The sequence below is a fragment of the Neopsephotus bourkii genome, unplaced genomic scaffold (assembly GCF_033783945.1).
Source record: "Neopsephotus bourkii isolate Nb327-2 ecotype Australia unplaced genomic scaffold, CSIRO-AGI_Nbou_v1 NB_954, whole genome shotgun sequence".
NCBI lineage: Eukaryota > Metazoa > Chordata > Aves > Psittaciformes > Psittacidae > Neopsephotus > Neopsephotus bourkii.
Genome location: NW_026901448.1, coordinates 75540 through 99266, shown reverse-complemented (window position 1 = coordinate 99266; position 23727 = coordinate 75540). Strand labels below are relative to the sequence as shown.

The 23727-nt window shown below is 40.0% G+C and overlaps 1 long non-coding RNA gene across 1 annotated transcript in view; it reads left to right on the top strand.

Moving 5' to 3' along the window:
• The window catches only part of LOC133215131 (uncharacterized), a 48120-nt gene extending 39443 nt beyond the window's left edge, over positions 1 to 8677 (top strand). The window contains exon 3 of the long non-coding RNA XR_009726323.1: positions 8565 to 8677. This is a non-coding gene — a long non-coding RNA (uncharacterized LOC133215131). The remainder of the gene's footprint in view (positions 1 to 8564) is intronic.
• The last annotated feature ends 15050 nt before the right edge of the window (positions 8678 to 23727 follow it).

The window sequence follows — 23727 nt, the reverse complement described above, 5'->3', positions numbered from 1 at the left end:
TCTAAATCTGTTTTGTTAAAGTGCATTCAAAACCCATGGGTGCTTAACTGCTTCTGCTGAGGCAGACCATTGGCATATGATGTGGATTTAGTACTGGCTTGCTGTTCCTTTCTGTTTCTTTATCTGTCTAAATTCATCTGTTTTCTCATGTGTTAGATTATTGGCATGGGAGAGGTTTTTCTTTTGTGTCTGTATAGACTCTAACTGGCCTTCAGCTATACAGAAATGCGAATAATGTAAGCATGTAATACAAACAGAAAGGTTTATCCTCTTCGTGCTATTCTTAAACTCATGCTCCTGAAATACCTGTAACATTAAAAGGTAAGGTCGGTCTTTGCAGCATGAAATTACTCATATTTCTTATGGGGAGGTGTTTACTGTCACTGTTTCAAGTACTTAATGTCTTCTAGCTCTATGAGCAGCACAAAAGAAGTCATTATTAAAGTGTTGGAAAGTTAAATTTGAGGAGCTTTTCCTGGTTTTGCTTTGTTTGTTTTCAGGTCAGACAGAAACTGTTAGACAACAGCAGGGGTGAGAAGTTTCCTTCTTTGTGCCATCTTCAGCCATGTAGTTGCATGCAAATGATGGAAGAGATCCGGCTGAACACTGGCTAGCAACAACAAAAAGCGAGTATAATGAACAATAGCCATGAAAGCTCTTTGCTGTGACCTGCCAGGCAGTCGTGTGACTCTAGTGCAGGCACAAGGATGGGATGGAAGCAGGGCACAAGCTAGAATGCTGGTGATAGCTATCTCTCACCACCAGCCAGACCTCAGATTACAGTTATCATGGATTGAAGCTGCAAAATAGAATGCTACAGATTAGAGAAAATGGAAAAACCAGAGATACAACAAATAAAGACAGCCGGGTTATGAATGGGATGGCATCTCTACCGTTGCAGTGCACCCACAATGAAAGCTAGCTGGAAATGTCTGTCTTAGCGTTTGATTGTAACTTCTGCCTCTTTGATAGAACAAGGCTATTTCCAGAGTTCAGACATGTGGGTCATGGCCTAGGAACACATTCAGAACAGTATGAATTTTGATACCGAAAAGCTTATATGAACAGTTCTAGGTTAATCTCAGATGGGAGACCATTTTAACAGACTAGACTCAGCACTTGTGGGAGATTGAGAAGGTGAAAAGAAAGAATGCTTAAACAGAGTTATTACAACCTTTTTTAATGTAAGAAATTGAATTGTGGAGCTTTAATTCCACTTCCCCTCACCCCCCCCCCCAAACATTAGTTAGGCATGTTGGGTCTTCCAAACCAAGTAATAAATTTACCTTGAGTCTGTAAAAATGTCTCACTCTTGATAGGAAAAAAGTCGAGAACAATTCTGAAAACTTGAGAAATTGTTTATTTTAACACAGTTTAAAATTTTTATTCTTTTGAATGACTCCTGCAATACTTTATTATTATTCTTTTTTTTTTAATGCAAGTGTAGCAACAGGGAAGAAAAATTCAGTGGTGTGCTAACCAATTGTGTTGTGCATAACTTGGGATTTTTTTCCCTTGGGTGCTCTCTCCCTCTCTCTCTCTTTCATTATAATAATTATTATATTTCACTTCAGTTATTAAACTGTTCTTAACCCACCTTTTTCTGATTTCCCGATTCCACTGGGGACAGGAGGAAATGATCAAGTGGGTGTGTGTAAACTTGGTTGCTGACTGGGATTAAACTGTGACAGAACCTAGTGAAAATATAAGGAAAGTTGTTTGGTCTTCATTAGAAGATGTAAGAAGAACCTTCCCTCTGATAATAGTGGAACACATCGGGGGAATTGTACAGACCTGACACAAAATCAGTGCACACCAGATCTCAGGCTGCTGCAAGGAAAAGGGAAATTAGGATGACCCTATGTAACTGTAGACCTAGGCTAGATCTCAAAATGTCATCTTGTCCATACTCTTTCCCCATCAGGGAAATCACGTATGTTCTCAAGATCTGTCAAGCTCTGCAGCTTCCAGAGACAGACTGTCTCAATACATTGTTTAGTCTGAGAATGCATTCGTTATTACTCATTGTGACTTTTCTGTTTTTCAGTGTAAATCTATTACTTTGTCATATACATGGATAGAACACTTCACTCCCCAGCTTTTATATATTTAAAGATGACTATCGCTCTCCTCTTATGTTTTTCTTTTTTTCGTCTTCAGAGTTCACATACACATTTGTCCTCTGAGGAAAGAGTTTGATTTCCATATGCAAAATCAAGGACTTTTCCAAGTCCTATAATCCTAAATGGAAAAGAATTTCATTGAGGTGAAGAGTTTCTGCAGCAGAGGGATGGATGGGTGATTGAATATTTAGTTAGGAATTCAATCACTACATAGGTCCTCAGTAGGCCTTAATTACACTCTTCCATGCATGATCCCACAAGCCTTATGCAAGAAAATTTTCATTAAAGTTGGGGAGTTTTTTATTGGCTAAGAATTACAAATTTAGTCTCTTGGCATGCATTGATTTGCTTGTTTAGTTTTGTGTGGTTTAGGTGTATTTCCAATACTTAACTTTTTTCAAGCTTTGTTTTTAAAACACCAAGATCTGCCCATCTTCTATGAGGTAAAAAAGAACAAAATTGTCCTTTGTAAAGCAGTAAGGTAGTGTCCTGGGTTTAGCAGTAGCAGTCGTTTTTCTCTTTCTTAGTAGCTGGTGCAGGGCTGTGTTTTGACTTTCAGGCTGGGAACAGAGCTGGAAAAAAAAAAGATGTTTTGGTTTGGCCAAGGACTTGGTGAGCCTCATGCTCTGCCATGGAGGAGGGGAAGTCGGGAGGAAGCAGAGACAGGACACCTGACCCAAACTGACCAAAGAGGTATTCCATACCACAGCATGTCATGCCCAGGAGGTAACTGGAGTTATCCGGAAGGGCTAAGGGGACTGCAGGGTTGGAGGAGGTATCGGTCAGTGCTTGGTTGGGCTGGGGGGGGGGGGGCGAGTTATAGGTCGCCTGGTGATGAGTGTTGTATTCTCTTCCCTTGTTATTTCCTTTATCATTACTATTATTGGTGGTAGCAGTAGTGATTTGTGTTATACCTTAGTTACTAAACTGTTCTTATCTCAGCCCGTGGGAGTTGCATTCTTTTTGATTTCCTCTCTGTCCCTCCAGGAGTAGGGGGAGGGCAAGAAGAGGGGAGGAGTAGGTGAACAAGCTGTCTGGTTGGGGTTAAACCACGACAGGTAGGAAGAATTAACAATCTATTACTGCTGACCATTACACTTCATGTCTTCAGGAAAAAATATGCTTGAAAGTATATGTCTTCCTAATTATGACAGAAAATTCCTCTGACAGAAAGAGGTGGTAAAGCAGATCCAGAAAAAAGGGTAGGCAATATTCTTTGTAGGTATGAAGACAACATTGCCTTAAAAGGAAGCTAAATCAATTTGAGAGCTGAGTCAGTATGTTGTTGGAAAGTTCTTGCTGGTCTTCACACAAGAAACTTGAAGTAGTAGTAGATCTCGCTAAATATTCAGCCTCATAGGGACTGCCAGCCAAGACAAAAATTCCCTGTGATGAGTATCTCCATGAAGGCAGTTGACAAGCTTTCCTTTGCATTCTTATATAAGGCTGGGGAAAAGTATTTGGAAGACATCTTTAAAACCTAGAATACTGAGAAACCTGATTTTTCTGTATTTTAGTGCAGCTTCATTCCCTGCCAATATAGAGGTGGTCTTATTTTCAAAAAATACTGATGAAAAAATCATTAAAATTCAGTCACAGCTTTTGATACTGATGGAAGGGGGTATTTCTGATAATCCAGATTCAAACAAGGACTTCTTGCTTGTGGGAGAGAGATGACATTTTTAGACTGAATTTTCGGATCCTCACTCTCAGTGAATTTGGTTACAGGATGGCAGGGTGGGCACTCGGACTTGAAGTATTGGAGTTCAATGTGAAGATTCTATCTCTGGTTTCTGTTTTGGATATTGTGTTTGACAGTACAGCAGAAGCAGTAACAACTAATATTGAAGTCTGTGGCTGTCTGGTTAAATTTCACTGCATGTTCTGTGGAACAAGTTGCACATCCTTTGTCATTTGCGGTTGGAACTTGGAAATCATTCACATAAGTAATTGTGGTTTTGAATGTACTCAGTAAGGTCATGATGAGAATTGGGCAATTTGCAAGGGATGAACAAAAAGAAAGATAAAGGTTTGTCTGTGAGATGCATGATCCTCTTGCAAAATTCACTTCAGAGGTATGAGCCTAAGGATGAGGCAAGTGAAGAAAAGTGTCTGGTCAGGCAAAGTATACAAGCCTGGCTGCCCTCAAGTAACAAGTGTTGGTGAAATAAACCTATAATTCTGGCATCTGGCACTGCTACCATAATAGGGTTCTGCTTTTGTTCCAGCACCTGGGGCTTGTGAAGAACAGTTTTATTCCCACAAGTTTGTGAGTTGCCCCATTGCTTGCCATATCTGAGATATTGTCTGCTCCAAGGAAATATGTTGGTTCACTTCGTATTGAGTCAGCAACTGATGTCTTTTCCTGGGACTGGGACTTGAACCAATTGGAGCTAATTGTTGTTCTGCCCTGTGGAAGTAGAGTCACCCCCTGTCAGTCCCTGGTTTATCAAATCAAGCTTAGGTTAGGAGACAAACACATGTACCTATACTGTTAAGTTTGCTATCTCTTATATCCTTTTCCCCCCATTCTGTTCATTGCATTGTTTTAACTTTCTTGGAATAAATGTTTCACAGCCATAATAAAGTAGAAATTTAGAAAATGAAATACACCAACTATATATATACATATGTATATATGGAGACAACCACTTGTTTGTTCCCCTGTCCTGAGCTTGCAGTTTTCACTAATATTTTACAGCCTAATTGTATTGATTCATTCTAAGAACAAAAGTATCCTCTGAGGGGAAAAAAAAATCCTGTGTTGGTTTTTGAGTGACTGTAGGCTTAGATTTTTAAGGACAACAGAACAAATATTTTTTCTTTTATAGCATTAGGTCAGACTTCCAAGGTAAGGGTGTTTCCTTGTGGTTTCTTCTCCCATTGCTTGTTATGCTCCCTTTCTAACCTTTGATAAACCTTTTGTAGGGCCAAGAGTTACCTCTATCAGAAAAGAAAATGACGCTTCCCAGGCTCTCATGAGAGCTCACACATAGTAATTTAAACTGTGGCAAAGGGCTTCAGGCACAAATGGTTATGCAATAAGGTACAAAGGAGAAGCTGATTTCTTCGAAACACCTTTAGTGTTTCTTAGGACAGAACTGTTTGGTGCAGCATGTAGAAAGTCACAGCTACTTCATATGTGTTGTAATATTTAGTGCATTTGCATTTGGAATAAGTCAGAGGCTGTTATACATTCTCAAAAGATCCTGTGTCTCCAGGTTGGGCAGCAAAAGACTTAACATGGTATAAATTTCTTGCAAGATTCTCCTGCTTTCAGTGGTTGTAAAGTGTATGTGAAAAAGAACATTCAGTCACTGCTTGTGTTGGTGTAGAAAGGGAGCAACACCTCAGGGAGGAAACGGGAGGAGGTAAGCAATGGAGCCGTGTGGTGTTTGGGTTGGTGTATTCCCTCACACCTGGAAGAGAGTGACACACATCCTACACATCCTGTAATATAGCCTGCACATCTAGTAACTAACCTAGAAAGTGCAGCTTAATGCAGGAATGCTTATAGAAGTGATCTTAGTTTAGTACATCACTATAACCCTTTCTGAGTAGCACTGCCTTTCTGTTCTTTTGTTTGAAAGGCACTGGAAATGGTGCCTGACTCTTTTCACTGGTCTTGCCTGTAGGTTGTTTATTAATCTAACTTTTATTCTCAAATCCCAGGAGACATTTGGCTCTGACTGAAACTTTGTAGCGCATTTATTCATTCCTCGGAAAAGGTCCTGATCCATTGTAAGGTCAGGCTAGCCCTGACAGATCTGCCTTATTTATGGTTATAGTCATTGACAATTACTTTGGTAACTGTAACTACAGACTAATTAGAGAGAAGCACTATTAAAATGCTAAATAGATAGGGGAACTGGAATTCTTTCAGCTTGTCAAATTGGTCCATTAAATCTGTGTGTGTTGTACCTGTAATTGCAAAGCTCCAATTATCATACACTTAGTGAAAGGAGTGATAAGGTTTTCTGAAGTGGAAAGTGATAAGAGATAAATGTGAAAAGTTGCCTAATAATAACTTTTAATAAAAGCTATTGACAGCAAATGTATTCTGATAAGAACCAGAAGCCAACAACTTTAAGTCCTGATACGTCCATAAAAACAAAACAATGGAAAGTAAAAATGTCATCTTTTCATTCATACAGGTGTTTTAAACAATGTAAGACCCTCTAGTCTTCATGGCCTATTCGTATTGCTCCTGGCAAGTGCTCTGTTGATGTCCATGCAGCAATTGATATGAAGACACCATGGCCTTTAGAGAAGTTTAATATTTAATGTTATACGGAATAGAGTAATCTTCCATATAACCATTACAGAAGGAAGGATCTGACCTCAGGTGGTGTTCTTAGTTCTTGCTGAGGATCATTTTCAACTGTAACCATCCCCAGGAGACAACCAGCACATAGGGATGGTTATAGTTAGTTGGAAAATAGTGCTGCCTTACAGGTCCTCTTGAAAGTCTTTGAGATAAAATGGAGAGGAATGACCAAAATACAGGTCTGAATTCAGGCACTGATGAAGACTGGAGCTTATGTAGAAGAGAAGGGAATTAGAGGTGCTGTAATTCTGCAGTAATTTCAAGTGGTGGAAAAGTGAATAAAGTATACCTTGCCTCAGTACCTTTCTGTTGATCCAAATCTTTGAAGTGGGAGCTGTAGAGATTTTTAGAAAGCCTAGAATCAATTTATGAAGGTGGAAGATTGTGTGAGGGACCTATAATTTTGAGAAATATATAAAAGAAGGCGAAGGGTGGCCTTCAAAGCTGGCAAGATGGAAAGGATTGTTGTTGTTAAGCAGAACTTACTTCGCAGAAAACAATACTGAACTGGCTGCTGTTTGTGAGAAGCTGGGGGCGGGGGGAAGAGAGAAGAAGAATCATTCATTTCTGAGAACCCAAGAGGCTTTATCTATTTTGAAGCCAATTCTGTGCAAAATAAAGGCAAGCAAGCATATGTATTCTAAATAGCACTTCAACCTCTCTCCAAAAAAAGCCATCAGTGTTAAAACAGGTGTCGTTACTCTGTGGTGTTGCTTGCTTGCTTTTTCTGCTGGTGGATTGGAAATGACAAGCCTGACTTCTAATTGGCTTTAGAGATATTGTTTGCAAAGTTTGCATATAAAGGGAAGGAAGCAGAATTTTTCTGCTTGTGTCAAAAGAGGAAAAAATGAGAAACGATACAGATAAAAGACAAGGGAAGGACAGTAATTTCTGCGCTTAGAGTGGCTTTGTAAATTTGACTTCAAATGAAGGAATGCTTTCTTTTGAGTGGTTGGGGTAAAACAATAAAAAGGTTTTGCCTCTGAGAAATCAAAATGTTTGTTCCAAGCAAGGGAAGGCTGATGGTCAAAAGGTTAAAATTACACTTCTAATGACTTCTAAGCAGAATTGTATCCACTCAACCAGTGGCAGTTAGGCATGGTCATGGGGGTTTATAGGCAGTTGGAAGGAGAATGAGTGATCAGGGGAAGAAGAAAGGAAAAACATTCAGTTAGTATCTTATACTTTCAAGGTCTAAAAAGCCTTTCCCCCTTTCCTGTTTTCAGAACCTGATTCTGAAAGGGATTTATTTTTTGGAAACTTAAATTTTGTAATAAGTCTTGGGAAGAAGGAAGGCAGCAACAGTGGCCTAGTGCAAAAGATGTAGTAGGCAGCAACAAATGAGTTTTCTGTGTCAGAGAAAGAGGAATATTTACACTAATGTTGTCACATATGGTATGAATTGGCTTAGACTTTGGTCTTGTAAAACGTGTGTGTTAAAATGTGGTGTTGATCTCTCATTTGTATAGCTGAGGTTTACAGGGAAGGTCTCCCATCCCAGCTCCTCTCTATGTGAGCACACTTGGTGTGATACTTGGGTCTCCTTGTGACTGTTCTCCCTCTTCAATGTCAAATGTTGAGAGATGTAAAGCTCTTCGTACCAATTCCTGCAGAAAATGGATAACAGAGAAAGAACAGATGATTGAATTCCCTGAGTATGCATGTCAAACTGGTACTGACCATGGTGGTAGTGGATGTAAGCAGCTTGAGAGGAGGTGCAGCAAGATAATCACTATTTAGTTGCCTCAGACTGATTTCTTGATTGGCATATCAGAACAGTTGCTTAGAAAGTAATCCGGCTTCATAATGGAACTACTTCAGTAACAGTGGTCCTGGAATTGCCATAGAAGCTGTCACAATATTTGTCTCCCTGTTCTTATAAATATATACCATTTTTTCAAAGGTTATTAATAACAGAACAAGTTAAGAATTATTAGATGATTGAAACTGAGAAACCTTAAATTTAACTATATTCCCTTAAGTAGTGGGAAGATCTGGTCATGTTGCGATTTATGGTTGACAGACTGCTAATATCCTGTCTGACAGGACAAAGAGGAAGGAAATGATTCAATTTTAAAAAATTTATTATACCTTCTCTGTATCTTGGATTACAGCAAATGATTCCTGGGACAATCTAATATCAAATTAATAAATGAGGAATTTAAGCGTTGACAGAAGGGGTGGGTGCTGAGAACTGGCTGAAGATATTTGGCTATGTGGATGTTGTCTCAAAAAGTATCGGAGAAAGGTACAAGCTATAGATGTTCCAGTATTGTTCTAATCAGATACTTTCCACATGGAATAAGTTTGCTGAATCTCGGCATGAACAGAAACAACAAAGCAATACCTTTCTATAAAAGGAAGCAGCAGCTTTCACTATGGAATGTATCTTTGACTTATGAAGTATATCCGCTGAAACAGCCCAAGTGGTTTCTACTAGCCATTGCAAAACAGGATGTCTTGTTAATCACTTCCTCACTAGTGGGCCCCAATGCCTCAGACTTTTGAGCAATGTGCTTTACTGATGTGAGGAACAGTGTGCATAGGTTTTAAGATTGGATCATGGGATCTATGAGTGATGTCTGCTCCTCCACCTCTTTTTCATCTGTGGAAAGGAATTTGGGTTTTCATTTTGTCCCACCGGATCTTCAAAAATAGAAGAATTTCATGATATGAAAAAATAATACCTGAGAGGCCACAAGTATCTCTGGGGACTTTGCTTTTTATTAGCTAACATGTATTAAGTGTGAACTAAAACCTAAGCACTGCATCAAACAAAGGTCTGCAGTGACACTTGCAACAAACACTTCTACAGGATAAAATAACCTGTCTTGGCCAATTTTAGGATTGAAAAATTCTGTGTGCTTAAAGGTGCTTTGTTTGCAATTTTTTGAGCAATGTTTTTTTGTTTGTGTTTTGTTGTTGTTTTTTTTTGGGGGGGGGGGGGGAGAGAGTAAAAGATGACTTTTGATTCCACAAGGAGGTTTATTCAGGAAAAACAAACATTCTTGGAAGACTACAGCATCCCTCTTCTGAACTGCAGCTGCAAAAAGACAGCTTCAGACTACTGCGTCATGGCAAATGTTCCTGGCAGGGTACCTGAAATGACATGATGGATTCCCCCTTCACCTGCTGCCTCTGTCTCATTAAACTGCAGTGATTAAGGAGTTATCAAATTTTAATACTTCAAAATGACTGCACAAAAGCAACTTCTTCTTACGAGAAGCCATCTTTATGAATTGTCACTCACATACACAGAAATTCCCCCACAAATCTCTTACCCTGTTCCACCCCCTGCTTCAGTCCTTAAATTTATGGGGAAGTGCTGAAACCTTTAGCCAGCAAGAGCCACTCCTGAGAGCAAATATGAGCCCTAAATTATTTGAGCCTTTTGGATATATTGATTATTAAACGTCATCTGGTGGAAGAGGGCAGATGGATGTACTGTGCCATTGCCAGCTATATTAATTGCATGCTAAAGATTTTCAATTTTTTAGGTAGAAATATGGATTGGAATTAAACCAGGATTATTCAGGTGACTCTGACAAGCTGCAGCTTGAGAGATGTATTGAGCAAAATTAGGAGCAGCTTAGTTTGATCAGGCACTGAGCGTTGTCACCTTGTTGCTTCTTTTTCCCCCTCTCTTTTGTGCAGTCTGCGCACAGATGAGATTAGTCCAACAGAATACAGACATTAGAATTTGGTGCTAAAGAGACTGATTCTTAGCATTTTTCCATCAGTACATTTCAGTGAAGTAGATCTGCCTCCACGTCTCAAGAGGAAATGCTGAAAAGCCTACTGACTTGCCCAAAGCCACTTGGAGAGGTGGCAGTGCTACATAGAGAGACTGTTTATCTCGAACCCCAGCACACTGTGATGTTTACTAAACTGTGCTCTTTCTCCATACATAACTCAGTGACATGAAAAAGTACCCTAAGGGAATTGTGCCTGGCCTGAGGATCAGCGCAGACTGTGCCAGCTAGTGGCATGGCCCCTGGACAATACTGTTTGCTTATGCCAGTGAGGGCAGCTTGGAGCTCTCTCTGCATCAAGCTGCAGCAGCAAGGGGATGAAAAAGTGGAGGGAAAAAAAGCTTTGGAGCCTCCAATTCGTCAGGTCTGCCTGTAACTGACATAATGTGAATTTTTTTCCTGGCCAGCAATAGATCCTGTGAATTATGATGTAGCACCTGGCAAAATTCAGCTATATAGCATGGGTACTGATAAAGCTGACAATGTAGGATGGAGTTCCTCAGTGCTGTACCTTGTGCACTGCAGTTTTGCCATTCTAAGGTGTGATGCCTTCTGTGTTTAGGTACATAACGGTTTCATTAAGTTCCTGGTGGCAAATAATAAAAGAACAACCTTTTTGTAAGAAGAGGAAAAAAACTTCCTTTAGAAACCCAGAAGTAAACAAATGCCACAACATTGCTTTTGTAGGCAACAGATAGCATCAGTATTCAGTAATTCACAATGATAGTAATGGATCTAAAATATTGATGGAAATATTTTAGGTTATAATCTAAAAAGCTGTAGGCTGTATTGCAGAAATTACTGTAAAGGAGCCCCAGGTTTAAAGGAAGCTTCTAAAATTAGTGCTCTTCAAGCTATTAACACCACAATGCACTCATTTGTTTTGTGGCTTTGCTAGGACCCTCACTCGTGCAGTGACTAGGGTGGGTGTGTGAGAAGATCTCTGGTCTAAAAAGATTGCAGCCTGCATGTAGGTGAAGGAACAGCACATCCACATAGGCAAATGGTGGGGAGAAGTGAAGGAGCAGCAGTGTTGGTTAGCCTGATGGACAACAGTGTTAGCATGTGACTGCTCAGCCATTTTCAACCTGTCTGAGGCATTACAGAAAGAAAACCCCAGAGAAAGGGTGGTAATGCTGCACTTTTGTTTTAATCAGGGTTGATCTGTCTTTCAAAAGTTATGTCAAACAAAGAAAAGTTTTAACCATGTAAATCAGCTTAAAGTTGCATTAATGCCCATATTAACTACCTGATATGGTTCTGCTTATGCTCCAGTTTATACCCCAGAGTAATAAATCCAAACTTTTATGCACATTTTCATATATGCTCTGACTATATATTCTCACAGATCAGTCTTAACAAAAAGGAAACAACTGCATAATACATGTTTTAGTTTCTTGAATTTTGGGGGAAATAAGGTTATTTAATGAAAATTAGTCAATCTGCATTCTGTTCTCCATCACAGGTTGTGTTTAGCAACTCACTCTTCTAGATCAGACAGTGAGGATCATACTCCTACTTTTATATAAATTATTTACTTACTAAGAGGTTACATTTAGTTCTTAATTTTCTTTCTAGCTCATTAGCATCAGCCCTTGGCTGCCTCTTTGTGTCACATATGTCAAAAGGTCATGGCTGGAGCAAATAAAGGTTAATTTAGGAGGCGCAGAAACTGCTGCAGCACTGAGCTTGCCAGAAGTTCCTAATATAATTTTCAGAGCACAGGAGCATGTGAAAGATGAAGTAGTTCACTATGACGCTGGTCAGAGGCAGCACAAGATAGCAATGTGTGGGAGGTACCTGTGGGACACATGTATCATACAAAAGCTGAACTGGTAGAGGTGGAAACCCTTCTCATCTTCATTACCATATGTCAGCTTACATTAGAAAGTGCAAGTGATAGTGGAGACACAAAGACTGGGAATGGAGTTCATTCTATTGTTTGTCTCATGCAAATGACATAGATTTAACCAGCTTGCATAAGTATTATTAAGCAGTGGGAAGTAAGAAACATCAGGGAAACAATAGTTACATCTGTAATAACAATATGAGAGATGGTGAGTTTATTTCCAGGCAAGCTCTACAACTGTTTACCTGATCTGCTGTCTTTCCATATCACATAGTGGTTTATTATTGTTTTTCTAATTGAGCAACCTGCTCTAGTGGAAGGAGTCCCTGCCCATGACAGAAGGGGTGAAACTATATGAGCTTTGAGGTCCCTTCCAATGCAAACCATTCTGTGATTTTATGATGTGTGGTGCAAGTTCAACTGGCCATTAGGATAAGATGCCCATCGCCTGGAGCTTGTAGTCAAGGGGTCTGAACTTGTGCATCACTGAACATGCTCAGTCTCATACTGATACCTGTACATGGTCCAGTTCAGTTCACTTGCTGCAACTGTAAAATATGAATAGTTTATTTATGTGTAGGCACCTTTAACACTACTCTGGAAGCACAGAGGAGCTTTGAACATGAACTTGCACAGCATGTAACACCAAAATGCACTCTCTTACCCTTGGGGAAATGTAACTAGTGACAGCTTGTGAAGCTTCTAAAGGCCAGTGTTTTCTGCTGTAGTATGAATGAAAGATGATTACAGAAGGCAGCAGAGATGTCCACCAAGTGGTCTGTGTAGATGAAATGCTGGAATTGCTAAGCATGATGCCTACTTGTCTTGTCATTTGTTTGACCAAAACTGAGGATGCTGCTGTTGACTGGATAACCCAATGATTTCAGAGCTGCTGACTGTAGGTATGAGAGTTGTAGCTCTTCTGTGCAATAAGGAGCTGCTCAGAAGCAAAAGTGATAATGATAGCATGAATATGCAAGTAGTTCTCAATGCCAGCATCATCATCACAGATGTTCTCATGCATCTGGGATCCATGCGCGATTCATTCATTTTGCACATGTTCCCACTCAACCAGCTACTCTGAATATTTTCACCCAATGGGGGATGGCTGATTGTTAAGCTTTTATCATATTTTCCTCAAGTTTACTCTAGTAACATCTGTGTACAGTCATTATAGACCTGGCACTCATTCTGAGTCAGTATTGATTTTCTGTTTTGGTGACAGGCAATGCAATCTTTTTCTATCCTATTGAACATGTAGGATAAAGCAACCAATGCTATCAGATACTGTCAGACTACATTCGTTCCATTGCAACCCTGAAGTCTTATCTCTTCCATGATAAACTATGGAGTACTGGCAAAGCTAATGGCAGCACCTATTCTACAAGGAGACCTAGGCTGTGCTTTGGCTGGTGTTGCCCTCAGACTTGGTTGAGCAACTGGACATAATGCTACAGTGTCAGAGCACTGTTTTAGCTGTGTGAGACACCACCAATATTCCAAACGGATTTTGCACCACTTCTTCCTTTTCCCTTCCTTTTCTCTTCCTCAGCACATCAAAAAAAGATGCAAATAGACTATTAGACAAATGGCCACAGAACTCTTCTGGGCTGCAGGTCTGGTGAAGTCAGTCACCTTCTTGGTAACGAAGGTCTAGAGCCCTATTTCCCTTTTTTTGTGACATGATGCGGGATTTACCTGTAAGGCAGTTATCCAAAAATTATCTGTTGCTTTTACCGCAGTATGTGCAGAAGTAAACACAATAGCTGTCAGCTCAGCATGACCTTATCCTGCCCCTATTTGAGTTTTGAATCACCTCCAATCATGTTACAGGAGCCTATGAAATCCTGCAGTTGAGAAGTCAGGTGCCAAACAAGCTGTGATGCCTCTAAGCTCTGACAATCACTATAAACACAAGATTTGCAGCATTCACTCAGATGCTCACTTAGGTACCTGTCTTCCTTTTGGGCAGCATAGAAATAGCTGAAATGGAGGAGCTGAACAGCTGTGAGAATTCCCTATTTTTAGGAGCAGGATTGAAGTTCTTGAGTATATACTGCAGTTTAGGTATTAAAATATGTGTGCAGTAGTTTGGCTTTTTGGAAAACAAATTGTTCTTGGCTTGCTTGTTAATGGTGTGTGCTTTCCATAAGCAATAATTGAGATTAAGCATTCTCTAGGGAAGTAAGTAATTTATTTTGTAGTAAACTGATATCTGTTGATATTTTAACATTGCTTACATTACTTATATGTAGATTTGCATCCATGAACTGGAAAATATAATCTTTTATACCACAAAAAGTAATTCAATGTTAAAAAATTAATAAAATATTAATTACATATGAAAAAGCTTATGTATCACAGAACACGTACTCTATATTTTTACAAATTGTTCATGCTATATAAATTTCTTTGCAAACAAAATAGGAATACATTAGCACAAAATAAAAGCAACAGAACTTGGCTGTTTTGTTTGGTACATTGGCAGGTATGATTAAAAACGTTGCACATGTGGGTTCATCTCCTGTACTCGAAGACAGCAAAGCAGGATCATGGGTATCTATCCTTGTTTCTGGAAAGTGTCTGCTGGCTAAAAGCATCCTGCTGCAATTCACTGTATTGCTGCAGTACTTAGTTGTTTTATGTCTTGGTTTTTTTTCCTCTCCTGTTGGAGTGTTTGAGAACCTGCATTTGGGAAATTTTGGGCTTCCATTGTGAGTTTTTTCAGTTCATCTGAACCTTAATGACTCAAGCAACAGCATAATTGGGCAAAGAGTTGGATTAATCTTGTGACAATTAATTTAAGAGTTTAATTCTTTTCAGGAAAAGGACCTGCTAGGCTGACATTGAGGAGTGTCCTGGGTTCAGCAGTAGCAGTCATTTTTTTCTCCTTCTTGGTAGCTGGTGCAGCTCTGTGTTTTGACTTTCAGCCTGGGAACGGTGCTGATAGCATCAATGTTTTTAGTTACTGCTCAAATGTTTTGGTCTGGCCAAGGACTTGGTGAGCCTCATGCTCTGCCAGGGAGGAGGGGAAGCTGGGAGGAAGCAGAGACAGGACACCTGACCCAAACTGACCAAAGAGGTATTCCATACCACAGCACGTCATGCCCAGGATGTAACTGGGAGTTACCCGGAAGGGCTAAGGACTGCAGGGTTGGACTAGGCTGGTTGGTGCTTGGTTGGGCTCGGGGTGCAAGTTATTGGTCGCCTGGTGATGAGGTGTTGTGTTCTCTTCCCTTGTTATTTCCTTTATCGTTACTATTATTGGTGGTAGCAGTGGTGATTTGTGTTATACCTTAGTTATTAAACTGTTCTTATCTCAACCCGTTGGGGGGGGGGGGGGGGGGAAGGGGAGTGGGAGAGCAACTGCTTGAATTATGGCTGACTTTGTTTAAACCACAACAGGGACAATGGTTAAATGGTGCTGGGCAAAGCATCGTTTCATTGACAATACCAATATTCTCTATTAGCAACAGATTTCATTGCAAGCCATCAGCACACAATTATTTCTGGATTGTACATTAATTTCTATATTGAGTCTTGGCCTCACTTAATGTTTTATGTGCTGTACCAAATGATATCTGAAACAAGGAATTGCTTGCTTAGATGGATGCTCTCCTGGCAGTAAATGCAGTACATCTGAAAGTTGCTCGAATAACGTGCATGCTCTCTCAGGCAGAAAAACCTGTGTGATTTGGTTGAGGAAAGTCATGTATTTTAACTTTGTGTTGCTTTTGGTCAGGATTATTTATTCTGAGGCAAATATTCTTACCTCATGCACTCTAACCTTTGCAAAGCTTATTCTGTTATATGCTTATAGCCTCTTCTATAGGAATGGTAGATCTCCTTCTAATGTGCTCCATGGCTTTATAAATGGCAAGGTCATGTCTTCGCAGGATCTGCGACAAAGATGAAAGTTCTCTTCAAACCTCTTTCCTGAGAGCTAAATCCACCATAAAACCAGGGCTTTCAAGATTTTTCTAAGCTGAGAAATGTTGAGCACTCAGATAAAGACCATAATTCATTTCACTGCAGCAACCGCAAAAAGGCATATGTATTTAATTCACAGACTGCATACATTTGGGACTGTTCTGCAACTCCCATGACTTTTTTACAGCCACTGGAAAACTGAGCTAATTTGGGTAGGTTTTATTCTTCTTACGTAAGCTACATGTTTCTGTGGGCTGGTTGTTGAGTGATTAATAATTAATACTGTGTGCATTTCCTCTGAATATCTCAAAGCTCATGTTTTTTGCAATAACCTTGAGTGCCTTAGGTTATCAACTGTCAATTAAAGTTTATGCACACAAAGCAGTTGTAAAACTTATGGGATGAGGACTGAATATTTGGGCTGTAGCTAACTACATTTTAATAATGTCATCCACCAGGTTATACAATAATATACATATTCAGCATGTGTAGGTCTTATTGTGTGTCTGTTCTCCATGTTTCCCCTTATCTTTCTAAGTGCCCCTATGTCAAAGACCCTCTCTGGTGTGTGCAGTGTTACATATGCTTAAATTCAGTATTGTGGAATAATTTTCTTAGTATTTCTTTGTATGTTTTACAGTAAATTTCTAGTGCACTACTTAGTTATGAGTCAGAATGATTCCTACTTAGTTGTCTCTCAAAACTATCGGTATATTTCATCTATACTTTCTCCTTGTCTCTCTGAGCATCCAAACCTGTGATGAGTTCCACTCTTAAAAATATGCTGTCATCTGGCAACACAAACACAAAAAATAACATAAACTATATAGAGTATCATGGGTTTCAGGAGAGTGCTGTTACATGTCACTAGCTGCCCACAAACTATGTTCAGGGCAGCTGAGATGCAAACAATATATGCCCTTTTATAGCTTTTCAGCTTCTGCATGGCTACAACAATACTGAGACACTGCAGATGGAAACGAATTCTTTCATTCTAACATATGTTCTCATGAACATATTAAATTAATATATATCTCTGAATCAAGATGTTCAGATATTTTGTCACAGGAATGCTATTGGGATTCTATGTGCTTGTCATAACATTGATCCAGGCAGCCTGCTCCAATGGATTTGTTAAACAGGTTTTTACATCAACACATAAAATTGGGAATTTATGGCTTGCCATAAGGCATACAAAGTGAGATTTCAACTCCCTGTGGTGCACAGCACATCACACATCAGGAATGTCACTATTCCTTGTAGCATCTATTACTCCAACCTGCTGCTAAAATGCAATTCTATGCTGTGCTTCGTGTATTTCAGGAGCTAAGATAAGACAGGAAGATGGATAAATTGCTCTGGGGTGATGGCACAGAGGTGGTAAAGCCTACCATTCTCCAAAACTTTTTGTAACTTTATTTTTGAACACGACCCTTTCCAAAACTTTTGATAACCCCAAACTGTTCAAATGTCCACAAACAGAACAAATGAAGAAGTGAAAAGTCAAAGCCACCCTTAACACATTAGGAAAACTAAAATGATGGAACTTAAAAAATGTAACAAATACATGATTATCAGTCTGAAATGAACTTTTCTTTCACACCAGCAAACTCTTCTGCAAGCCTCATTCATATATAGCACCTGATGCTACTTGCTGCTAGGAGTTCCGTTTCGGCTTTCCTCTAGTGCCTCTTTGCTGAAGGGCCCATTTCAGTTCTGAAGAGCAATTTTTTGTCCCCTGGTCAGCCAGTAGCATTTGCTTAGTGAGTCCTTGCAGGGTTTCAGAAGCTTCTGCCAAAACTGTACAATTCCTTTTTATCCATTCATGATCCCTAATCCCAGTGTTCTCAGCGATGGTAGCAGTTATCACACTGAGTAAGGTTGTGCTTTAATTTTCATATGAAAATACCCAAGCTTAATACCTTTAAAACCAATGATGTGCCTCACAGCAGCTAATGCTACACAAGCTTTCAACATAACAGCCACTGCTCCAGGTAGGTCATAGTCAAAGGGAATCTTTTGTTCTCTACAGAGAGGTGGATAATCTAGAGATGGGGATACTTCAGGGTTGACTCACTTGTGTAGATTTTAATTACATGTGATCTGTGTTTCTCTGTGAGTCAAGGCACTAAATCCGTCTTCACATGTACGCAATGAGCCCTTGAGTTGACTTCTGTTTTGCCACATGAATTTTAGCCTTGTTTCATTTTCGTTTCATGCACCGATGTACAAATTTCCTATCAGCTTCTTGCTAGAGTAATGCATTTGCTGTGCTAGGGACCTGGGTATCAGGGTAGGGTAAAAATAAACTTGTTTTTCATTTGCTGAGCTTTGGGAATGAACAGTGAACTGAAAAGTGTGTTACCTTCTGGCTTCAGCTTCATACACTTCTCATGCAAATAGTGACCACAATCAAACAGTTGTCTGCTGGCTACTTGATACCTGGTATGAGGAAGAATAATACCATTTACTACACTGGCAGTTGACAGGTCCTGTGCCTTTTACAACCGTTGTTGTCCTTGGAACCACTTATCAAGAGAAGATAGCAGGGATGCCAGTATACATCGTATACTGTGTATACTTATACAGTCAAACTTCTCAAGGAAACTGCCACTTAGCCCCTCTCTTGCCCCATCCCATCTCAAGATTTCAATCTCCAATTCTTTCATGTGGCCCAGTGTAGCTGGGTGGTGAATATCTATAGGGGTGCTGGTTGGGTGCTGTCTGAGCATCATTTTGCCTTCTGCTTCTCAGCTTTCTAGGGTCTTGTAATAACAGAAACTTGCTTTCTTTCAGTATGCACACACCTGAACTTTTGCACTGGCAACTCATCTGTGCTGGAGGAAGACAGAGCTTAAATGGAATGAGGGCTGGATTTTGTGCCACCCTCTTAAGTGAGTGAGGGTCAGTGATTACAACTGCTGGCTTCCTTCAGCTGATAGGCACTCTTATCTAAGTGTTAGTAGCCGTTCTGCTGAGCAGAAACAGCAGGATCTACCCACACTCCAGGCTGGGGATACATTTTACCCTGCTGTATTTATTGTTTTCACTGCATTCAGGGAAGAAGTACAAGGAATTTTAGCTTTGTCCTCTGAACATTGAGTCCATCATCCAACATTAATAAAAAATGTGGATTAAAATTAAAAAAAAAAGAAAAATCAATTCCTATTCACCATTATGTCACTTCTCTCTCCCTGTCAGTTATTTTGGCATTGATAAAAACTGAGGAGAGGCTCCTCCATCACTGTGTTATTATTTGGCTCAGATTTCAAGAGAAATCTTGTTGATCTAGGTTTCTGTGTTAAAGGCAGCTGGTCTGCCCTGATCAGAGGGATTTCAGAATAGCTTGCCAGCCTTTGCATGGATCTGTGCTCAGTTTCTCAGACTCTAAAGCCATATTCCAACTACTCCTTTAGAAGGGCTGATTTGAGAATAAGCATAGGACTGCCAAAACCAGCTGGCAAAATTACCAGCTGTGATGCTTTTCTTCTTCTCTATGCCTATCGGGTAGTTTGCTCTAAAGAAATACCAAGTGTTTCCCTAGTGCAGCTGACAGGCTGTTTTGTACAAGGCAGGGAATAAAGCGGACTGGGCTCAAGCTGGAATGTAGGAGAGAGAGAAGAGGGCAAGGTTACCAGGCTGAATGCTGTCAGCTTTAGCTATCTGAACAGCTATCTTTAGCTGTCTATTTTCAACACACTGTCAGGGATGGAGCATTTATCACTGGCACAGGTTGCCCAAAGAAGTGGTAAATGCTCCATCCCTGGCAGTATTCAAGGCCAGGTTAGATGAGGCCTTGGGTGACATGGTCTGGGGTGAGGTATCCCTGACCATGGCAGTAGGGTTGGAACTGGATTACCTTAAAGTCCTCTCCAACTCATACCATTCTGTGAACCTATGTTCTCTATGTAGCGTAAGCTGCAACACAGAGCCAGAATGGCCAGGGTCCAGGGCTGTGAGCAACTAGTTATGCCTCATGCTGCTGGTTACTGTTGGCTGCTGCTAACTGCATACTACTAGTTTTTGCACTTCAATTCATTCTTTTTTTGCTGAACTGATGTTTTTGTATAACTTTTTTGATATTTGTACCTGGAGATGGGTCAATATTATAGCTGTAGGACAGAGCTGGCAAAAGATCAATAATTGGGGCAACATCGAAGTGTGTAAAAATGCTTACGAGAGAGTGGTGGCTTTCATGTCTAGTAAAGTTGCATGAAATCAAAACTTTATCCATGATACCATCCTACTGAGAAAGGATAATTCATCCATTTCTCAGTCTTTTGCAGTAGTCACTTCAGTGCTACTTTAGGTGAGTAGAAACTAAGAGAAGAAGAGAAACTTCAGGAAGTGATGTGCTGACAGAGGATGAGAGCCAACATTCCACACTTTATTGCTTAAATTGCTGTTTGCAAAAGTTTGGTCCAAATAACTTTAATAAGTAGCCCTATGGGTAGAGAAGTTAATGGAGCTTTCCATGTATTTGGGTCTATGGTTAATTATCTAGAAGACCTTTTTTTTCCCCTTTAAGGTTACACTGTACTCATATCCCTGATCATCCATCAGACCCCACATGGAGCAAATTCTTGGCGTACTTTAAACTGGTTCTGTCAAAGTTTCTCCCTCACTGGAGGTGAGAGAAGCCTTAAGAGAGGATGACTTAGTGTTCCATAAAGGTCTGGCTCACCGTGCATCCTTTTCCTTGGTAAATAACTCATAAAACGTCTCCTTTACATGCTTCCTCTTTTCATAAGGTTTACAGAAATTTCATATCTTTGGGACATTTCTGCCATCAAATTTGACTGCAACTTGATGGACAGGTTTAAAAGTTGTTTCATGGAAGGAAGTCAAACACTGATGTATCTTATTCCCTGATAAGATACCAGGCAAAAATCTATAAATCATAAAAAAGCCACCCTAAATTTTACAATTTAGGCTTTGTCACAAGGGGAGAAGAAGAGATAAATTTATTTGTTTATTCTCTGGGTAATGTTTCAGATATCATTATTCCTGGAACCCTGTAGTTTGCCACATCAAGCGAAGCATCAGTTTCTAGGCACCCTGCTGACCACACAAGGAAGAATGCCAAGTTCTTCCCCAACCCAGGACCTTCAGCAGCAAACAGATGTGCTGCCTGCAGTGCTGAGCCACTGAGTATAAAGGTTGGATCAGTTTCTAGGAAATTAACATTATTTAGCCCTTAGCAGAGAAATCCCATCCTCGGTACTCTTTTAATAATTATTTTTTTTTCCTAGTAGCCTCTGTTTCATTTGAACTTATTTTCCAGTCCCACATCCAGTTTTTGTGTCTGTATAGAACCCATTGTACAGGACCAAACAGCTCAGGCTGAGTAAACAAACATGTGAGCATGGGTGATATGCACAGAAGTGCAGTCTCCTTACTCTGTTGGCTACTGCTCTGAGAGCAGCAAGGAAAATCACTTTCAAAATACAATGCAATGACTGTCTGAAGCCTATTCAAACCAATGCAGGACAAACCTCAAAAAGGCCTGAGGTTCTGTTTGGCTCAGATAAGCTTCAGAAAGCATCCAACTGTTCTGATAATTATCAGAAACTCCTGCATCTGCCAGACTGGGCTGGAAAAGTTGTAAGAAGCTCTCAGCTTTCTTATGAGATTTCTTGCTACTGCCTGCTCTGGGCCAGATGTGCCTCTGGAAAGGCCCCAGTAGTAAAGATGAGTGGCACACTAGAAAGAACTAAAATGTACAGAAACATTCAGTCTGCAAGGAATGTTGCCCTGCATTTTCTGTTTCAGCTGGGAAAAGATGATAGAAAAGTGTGTAGAAAGGAGGAACAGCCATTGTCTTTTAGATCTCAGTAGCAGCAGTAAAACGTCTGCTTTTCCTTCTGGTTGTAAGACTTTTCATCTTTTGGGGCCAGTTGTGTATCTCATGCAGACCACAGCAGAGAGTGTGATCTTCTCCTGCTATCTCTGTAATTTTAGGTGCAAAACAAAGATCCTTGCTAGCATTCTTACTGTATATATTTATTCATACTGTAATACTGTGTTAATTTAATTGGTGTTTGTTCCTTCCCTTGAAGAAATCTTCTTGAAATTTTCCTTTCCTTGAAGGAATCTTCATGAGATTCCTAGTGCCCATCTGACAGACTTGTGTTGATCCTGCATTTTTACATTTTTCCCTAGTAGCATAGAGTGGAATTGACAAGGCAATAGAAACCTAAGCATCAAAAAGGAGCCTCCTTTTAAGAAAGGTTGCAAAAATATCCTTATCTCTACATGAAGATTGTGAACCTCGAGCAGTATGTGTGGAGTTGGACGTATGCATATTTTCGAGACATGGGGAAGGATAACATATTCTCCAAATCAGTTGTAAACATTTGAAAATAGGATTTATCTCTCAGGGTTTTTCCTTTCATTGAATTCCAAAATAGTTCTTTCATTAGTTAAGTTTGCTATTTGGCTTCCCAGCTTAGTGAGCTTAAATGCAAAATAAAGGAAAACATAGGGCTGTCGCTACTGGTTTTCACACTGCATCTCTCTGCTTTATGAAACAGTTCTTATGAATGGATTATCTTTATCTTGTACATAGTTCACCACAAGTGATAATGTGTTTTACAGCTGTAAGGCTACTACTGTACGTCCTGGTTTTCTGCTCTGCAACTTGGGTGCTTGGGTGTAACACCTATCCAGATGCCTCCTCCTGCTCTCTCTTGAAGTTGATACCCAAACTCCCCTGGGAAATTTGGTGTCACAGTGTGAAATTGAAAAATTTACCCAGATTTGGCCCACTCTGAATAGTAACAGACTTTGTTCCCCATTTCTGAAAGACCCACAGCATCTGAGTGGCACGGATCCACAGGTGGTGAGAGTGTTCTTTTAAACCAAACACATGTAAATGGGGAGTTTGGGATGCTGCCATTCCCAAGACCTTTAGAACAGCTTACTTTCTTGAATGGTTTGAAAAGAATTGCTAGGATCATTGACATGAAAAGCTTTGCGTTAAATCTAAAAATTTTGCTTAAGAAAATAGTAAAAATTAATCAGCGGTTAACAGATTATATTACATGTAGTGAAACTCCAAACAAGCCAAGATCTAGGAAAGAAGTCAATTATATGCAAGTATGAAACTGAGTTGATTGTGCATTTGGTAGTGTCTCTAGCCTTGCTTGTCAGGGACCTGATTCTAGAGGCAGCCTTTGCACTGTAGGCTGAAAAATGCATTTGAGGACCTAAATCACTAAAACATCACAGATGTCAGACCACAAAACCAGCTCAGGAGCTATGTGAGTGAGTTCTGAAGGATGCACTCAATGGATAAACTAGCTTCCATCAAGTGCCATATATTATGGTTACTTTCATATTTCCCTTGCATCAATCCTTACTCTGGAAAGAACCTGTTTGCACACTCTCCTCTCCTTTGACTGCAATGAAGTCAAGCTGATTTTTTCCTTGAGCTGTAGAAATTGGAGTCCACTTCCCTGTACCTTATTGTTCTGAAGGCCCACACTAAGACCCTAAATCATCTTGTCTGTGAACTGCTTTTTGCTGATGATACCACCCTTGTTGCCCACACAGAAGCAGCTCTGCAGCGTTTAACATCTTGCTTTGCAGAGGCGGCTGAGATTTTTGGGCTGGACGTCAGCTTGAAGAAGACTGTAGTTCTCTACTAGCCTGCACCAGAAGAAGATTACCATCATCCCCACATTACCATTGGCAAGTCAGAGCTTGAGTCAGTTCAGCAGTTCAGCTATCTGGGAAGCATTGTTT